Source organism: Aptenodytes forsteri, unplaced genomic scaffold (assembly GCF_000699145.1).
Source record: "Aptenodytes forsteri isolate BGI_AS27 unplaced genomic scaffold, ASM69914v1 Scaffold265, whole genome shotgun sequence".
Classification (NCBI taxonomy): domain Eukaryota; kingdom Metazoa; phylum Chordata; class Aves; order Sphenisciformes; family Spheniscidae; genus Aptenodytes; species Aptenodytes forsteri.
In genome coordinates, this window is record NW_008796175.1 from 1,934,243 (window position 1) to 1,941,754 (window position 7,512).

Sequence of the window (7,512 nt, forward strand, 5' to 3'; positions counted from 1 at the left end):
GAGCAGTGCCCAGTGGGCTCTGTGATGCCCAGGTACCATGTTTTCGCTGCCAGCTGTAGCTAGGAGGGACATATACATGAGTCACAGTCCTGCTGCTGGTGCAAACATCAGGCTTGCTCTTTCGTCAGTGTAAAATTTCTGTGTGAGTGGAAAATGAAGAAAACACTGAAAAAACAAACATGGTATTAGTACTTGATACATCACCTAAGTGCTGCCTCTCCTTTGTAAACTGTCTGCTCTGTTACGTAAAATTTGCTCTGATTTTTTCCCCACGGCCTACAAAAACCCTATGCTTTTCCTTCTAATGGGAAATTAGTTGTACAGGAAAAATATTTACTGAGGCATGGAGACCTTGATCCATTTCCTGTTTGAATCAATAGAAAGGTTGCTATTGATTTTGGTGGGTTTTTTGAGACAGGCTCTATGTTTTATCCATTTTTCAGTAGATGAATGCCCTGCTGATGCATGCTTTGTCAAGGTTAGCCCTCATCATGTTTGTATGTCTTCTGGGAAGGAATAGGAGCATAACAGAGTAAAAACGGTCATTTCATAAGCTAGAAATACACCATTAGAATATTAAAACATAGATTGCAGTTGGTGGCTAGCATTGCTTTATCCTGAAAGCCTACAGGTATGATGGTTGAACTTGGTATTTTTCAACCATGGTGTAAAAGCTGCCAACTCCTTTAAAATCTGATGCAACATGACATTTGTGTCACAATTTATCTGCTTACATTGGTTTACGTTATGTCAACTGATGTGATGCAACCAGACATAGCCTAATAGCTAGTGATGTGCAAAACAGGCATTTTTTTTTTTTTCTTTTCCAATGCTTAGGACTAGTGTAAGATATCAGAAAAGGCAAAATAACCTTTGACTTCATGAATTGTGCAAAACGCATTTTTTTTTTTTTCTTTTCCAATGCTTAGGACTAGTGTAAGATATCACAAAAGGCAAAATAACCTTTGACTTCATGAATGTGACACTGTCAGGGGGCAGCTACCGCAGGGTTATACACTATATGTGACCCCATAATGTTACCTGTCTAAATAGGCAACTCTCTTCAGAAATGATGATGAAGCACATGAAAACCCTCTAATGGCATTAGTGATTCCCTGTTTCCAGGCGTCAGCTGCAGTTTTTACCAAGGTGTTGGTGCCTGGTGGTTCAGTTCAATGAATACATATTAGAAGGCCCTTCAGTGTGGAAAGAGGGGAAGCGTGCAAAGGGACCACATCACAGCCCTGTATTGGGGAAATCCTGGGTGACAGAGCTGTAGCAAAATCTGCAGGGAGATGGAGCCAGAATGTCCTGCTGGTGTTTCAGTCCCAGCAAGTGTCACGCACCCTGGGGCTCTTTGAGCACAGTGCAATTTGGAGGTGCTGTGTTTAAGTTTCTCTGTGAGCAAATCCATTTCCAGGTGTTTGGGGGAACAAAATTTGAAGCACAGTCAGCTACTGCCCGACTGCTGAGGAGCGGTGCTGAGTGTGGCCCTGTCAGGGAGGGTGCACGGGGCAGCTCTTGGGGTTAGAAACCCTCACTAGGTAAAAACTCAAAGGTGTGAGTTGCTTTTTCAATGTTGACTCACAATGAGTCTAAACGCCATAACTCACAAACACAGTATTTATTGTGTCATTTTTAATTTTACCACTACCATAAAACGATATATCAAATAGCCTTGGTGTCCATCATACTTCAGGCATAACAAAAACTATGGGCAGCCAGGTATTCTCAAAAACTGAGCCAAGGTAGTATGATCGTTCTGAAACGCCTGAATTTCTACGGGACTTTTCCTCCTTTAAGTGACGGGTTCAGACCAGCTGGCCACCACACCTTACCTCAAAGACCACATATTTTGTCAATATTCCACTTTTTGCAAAATTAAATACTGCTGGTGGAAAGATCTTTAAGCAGGCTCTACATGTACCATACCAAGTGGTGTATTTACATCTGTGCAATAAAAAGGCTAGAAAAGATATTTGTCAGGGAAGGGGTGGACTAGGTAATTTATATTCTGTATGAAAGGCCACTTAGGAACACTTAAAGAAGACCAGCATGATACCTGCTTTTCTGCAGTAAACCAGTCCTTGTAGTCATACAAACTATGACTACAAAGCCAGCCCAACACGGAGGCAAGAGTAAACTGTCTCAGAGCTGCCAACAAGAAAAAATTAATCTGTTCACTGAGGAAAGCACAGGAGGAGCCTGCCTGCACATGCACTGAAGCATTGCCTGCTCTTCACCGTTGGTGCATGGTGAGGAAGGTGTGGCTGCTGTCTATGCCGGATAACCCTCAGCCTGGCAACAGGCTAAATTCCCAGTGACGGAGAGAAGGAGGATTAAAGGTGTCAGGAGATGCAGTATCCAAACCCGAGCTGGGAGATTGGCACATCTGCTCCTTTGCTCAGCACTGTTAACATAAATTGATTGCATCTAAGTGCATCTGCAGTGCTGCCACCAGCGCTCTCCTGGACAGCTTCATCTGCTGCGCATCTAGCTTTCCTTCATAAATGATAACGCTATTTTATTAGACTAGCAAAAGTTACTTGATAAAACCAGTCTCAGCAGTGGTTTAGGGAAATAAAATAAAAACATCAGCTCTGCTGGGAATTTCATGCACAGGCAATTTAAGCCAGTGTGCATGCCTGGAGGGTGCCCAAGCGGGACTGGTCCAGCCCAGGGACAGCGAGGAAGGTGGAATCGGTCACACAGGCGCCCCACTCCTCTAAGGCCGTGCTGAGGTTAGAGCTCCTCTGCACAAGCACAGCTGGGCAGGGCCCTACAGCAGCTGCTCTCTGCATAGGCAAAGCTTAGCAAAGATGGGTAAAACAGAGCTCAGCAGTGGGCTCACCCCATTCACCTGTGCCTCTCTGGATCTTGGTCAGGATTTGAACCTAGATTTCCTAAAAGTCGGTGTCATCCCTCTGTTGAAACCTGTGAAGAACAGAACGGGGGCAACTGTTTTCTTCTTTCTGCCCTGACTTGAGCTGCACACGCATTTGCAAGCTTGAACCCAGCTAGAGGGAAATATGCTTTATTAGCGGTGCTGATCTGATTAGGCTGGCAGCAGAACAGAGACAAACATAAACCCTTCTCTCTAGTATTACTATGTCAAAAATATCTCTGTGACACTGTAAAGGTCCTTTATATTTTGGCTAGCTGCTTTCCCAGTACAAGCCAATGATTAATTTCTATGTATTGCTCATTATTTTTTCAATTTAGAAACTTACAGGAATTGTTGTGATAACATTTAAATGGCAAGAGGTGGCTGAACTGTACCAGCATTGGTCTGAGAGGCCCTGCTCAACCCGCTGACATTTCAGGAGGACTCTCACTATCGATGCTGCTTAGCTGTTTCCAACAAGACCACTTCTGTAACTTTTTCCTAGGGACATATTTTCTTCCCTGGCACTATCTTGTGCTTTCTGTAACTCAAGCAACTCTGATGGGTAGACACAATTTGATCACAGCAAAGCTTGTAGCACACTGGTAAATGAATTGGCATGTTCTGATTTCTCCTTACTGAGAAAATCCTGACTGCTTCGAGATGGCTGCTAAGCAGAGTGTGCGGGGTATAACCAGGACAGTGTTTTGAAATTATAAATAGCGATCAGGTGGGTATGCTCGGTAACCAATTTTTAACAACATTTTGCTAATTACAGCAAAAAAAAGAAAGACAAATGTGGCTTTCTGCTTTTTTTGCCATTTATAGACATACATACATCTCCCTCCATGATTTCTCCTTGCGATACTTGTAGCTGCTAAAGTGGATAATGAAGCTACAAATCTGCACGCTGACTTTGTCTGATATCTATGGCTAGTTTCCTATGGGGACAAAGTTTACTCCTCCAGAGAATGGCACAAAGCACCTCACTGAGACACCATCTCAGAGCAAGATAATATACTGAAAGGCAGAGAAAGGCTTTGGAAACTCCCCCAAAGGAGCAGAGGATTCAGTCAAGGCTCCCTCACATTAATGTTCACTGCTTCTCTATATAACATGTTTAATATGTGAACATTTGTAAGTGTTGGTTCTCCAATTCCATGTGTTACATGCAGTAGGAAGAAGCGCTAAACAACATCTGCAATGCCAAGAGATCTTGCCACTCCGTGACAAAGCCTAAAATATTGTGTTAACCATAAAGAATAAATAGTGGATAGAAATTGCCCCTTCTGATCATTGTTGGGAATGGTGCCTTTTCTGTGCTCAGAACTCTGCCAAAATGTTGTAAGAAAAAGAAATATGCTCTGCAGTCATCCATTGTCTCAGCTCTCAAAGCCTTGGCACAATAATTAAGTTATTCCTGATAATTTTGGTCTGCAGGTCCCTTGCACACAGTGCAACAGCAGTGGGGCAATTACGCACTGAACACTGCACTTAGTGCAGGGAAGAGGACTGCAGTAAAAAAATCTGTGGGGAGAGCCCAATGCCAGACATCACTGACCATAGGGATTTCTGGGCTCAGTGACCCGGTTATTCCAAGCCTCTTCAGTTTGAACCTTGGATCCATCCATTGAACCATGGGATTAATCCAACGGCTGAATCCTTGAATGCATTCCTGCTGCAGATGGGGCTGGGGCCTCTCAAGACTCTTAGCAATTAAAGCTCTTCTGATTTCACTTCAAATTCAATAATGTATTTTTATATGCAGTAAGGTGTTGGGCGTAATATGAGAACTGAGTATTTGGAGGGAGGGGAAAATGAAGGAGCGGTTGGAAAAAGTCTTTAATAACATTTTAGTCAGAATTTGTTTAAAAAAGGCATATTCTACATGAAATGAGCAGGGTCAAAGCCCAGCATCTGGGACACTGTTTAAAGAAAAAAGACCAGGGTCCTTAATATCTCTTGTGCTGCAGCAGAATTGTATGGAGTGAGCTCAAACTGACCTCACCGTCCCCCCTTCTATGCAGGCTGCATCTTGCACGTGTGTTACTGGAGGGAGTTTCAGTGGGGTAGATGCTATCAATGTGCAAGAGCCAACGTTAGGCACAATTATGAGGCTGTAATTTCCAATTACTTTCTTATTCTGAATACTTGGAAATCTATGGAAACCAGACAGATTTCAGACTCCCGAGTCTGTAAATCCTTCCATTGTCAATGTTTGTTTTTAGATCCAAGACAAGTCTAACAGTTTGGGTAATGAAAGAGATGTATCTCTGTATCTATAAGTCTCTTATGTTGTTTTGAAATCCCACTTGTGTGCTATATGCTCCTCCAAAACGCTCTTACTGTATTTGTTCATTGTAACAAGTTTTGTAAAAGATTTCTCCATCATTTTCTTTTGTGCCGAATCTGGCAATATCAGCTATTTCACTCTAAAGTCCTGGTTAGAAAACTGGGCATTTCTTTTCTTCTGTGATTTTCTCCACTGTGCTTTTCACCTCATTACTGAAATGGAAGTATTTTACCAGTTAAATGGAGAAAAAAGCAGTTAAGGCAGATGCTGTTTCATCATCTGGCTAACACAGAGCTCCTCAGCATTCAGAATGGTGGCTTACTGCAACAAATTAAGTGCACAAATTTCTCATGTGGAAGAAATGATTTCTGAATTCCCTCTGAAACCCCATTTCTTCTGCAACAAGATGAGTTAATGAAGAAATTTACAATTTAGTGTCTGTTAGTGCTATAGAGAAGCTTATTCTGGCTCTCAAATGTAGTTTTGTATTATCTTCCATTATTTTAAACTCCTTTGGCCATGATTTTGAAACAGCAGCTGCGATCATTCCTGCAGCTGAACCTTTTAGTCACCTACCTCCCTTCGCTCAAGCCAAATGATGCCCTAAACTGACCACTGGGTCTTTAACCAGGCACATGTACTTTTAGTACTGGTCAAAAGCACTTCCAAAAGGGAGAAGAAAAAAGCTGAGTAAAAGCAGCACTTTTTCGGCTGCCCGTCTGGTGGTTCATCCCAGTTGCTCTGGCCCTGTCCCTCCTTGTTGTACTGATGCAGCGGTACATTCCCAGTGGTGAAGGGACCCTCTCCATGTGCAGGCTGGTCCCAGCACAGGAGTGAGGTGAGAAACACGACCCTCAACCTGCTCAGTCCATGCTGCAACATGTCAGGGTTTAGTAGCCTGTGTGACATGAATTTGGGGTCTTCCAGTGTGGGGCAAGTCATGCACATCCATCTTTCTGTGCAGCATAGAGCCCAGCCTTTTCAGCTCCTTGGCAAGCCACTGCCACTGGGTTTTGATCTGGGAGAAGGAGCTGGTGCCATTCCCCATACAGATGTGGATGTGTTTTTCCAGGTCTGTAATGTCTGCAGGAAATGATACCACTGAGTTTAGTTTCTCCTGAAAGGCAGTAAGTACATTCTAGTGCTGAGCTTTTGTGCTTTCAGAAATGGATGCACCCAGGGATTTTTATTGAAAGGAAGAAGACAGATGACATGGGGGAAAAAAAAATTGATACAGCATAAAAATAGAAATTTAATTTTATTTCGAGATTGATGCTTTGGAAGTTTTCTTTCGGTCTTCTTGATAGCATTCTGTACTGCATTTCTGCCATGTCCTTTCTAATTGGGAAATAATTAGATTGCTAAACTGAAGAGTTCAAAGATTATTCTTGACTGCAGTTTGATTTCCTCTGACACAGATAATACATTACAGGCCTGTCTCAGGCATCACTAGCATCAGTAATCTTGTTACATTGGTCCAGTGTTGCACCAACAGGTACCAGGGTTGGCCTTTTCCCTTCTCCAGTGCTTGCATGGCTCAGAAAAATTGCTCCAGCTCTGGTGCAGATCTGGGAGGGAGAGTGGTTGCTCTTTGAAGCATAGATACAGCAGGCTTCCAAAGGCTAAAGAGAAACGCTAAGTAAATTAGCAAGGAGTAAAAAGGAGTAGAAAACAGAAGCAGAAGAATAAAGTTAGAAGACATTAACCAGTCAGATGTACTAAACAGGAAAGTGTAGAGATTTCTGTTTGCAGGGCAAAGGTTGTATGCTCATTGAAAAGGGATTCAAGAAACTTCAGAAATAAATTGAAGCTACTCTTTCAGCTTCAGAAGCAGATGCATTTGAGAGTGTATTTTCCAAAATATAAAGCAATGAATTCCACTTTATGGTAAAACTAAGTCTTTAAAGTATACAGCTAAATCTGAAAAGAATAGTGACATTCAAGGAAAACTTTGAAAGATTTTAGAAATTCAGAACATGATGAGATTATGAAATTAACTGAATAGAAAAACACCATTCCCATAAAATATTAGACTCAGGGGAGACACCTCTCTCTGGAACTTGTGTTCCAGCAGTAAGAAATAAGAGATGTAATCTAAAGCACCAAAATGTACAGTCTTTAAACCAGCGGTAGTTCAGCACCCAAGGGCCCTGCTGTGCAGCAGGATGCTCTCCTGCCGTGCTGCAGTCCCTGCTTGCTCCCTGCATCCGTCTGGCTGTACGCAAGCTGGGAAACAACGAGCCGAGGCACTCACTCTCTACTGTGTTTTTTATAGGAACTTTTCTGATGATGTCAGATTTTTTTTTTTTTTTTTAACCCTACTCATTTATTTACA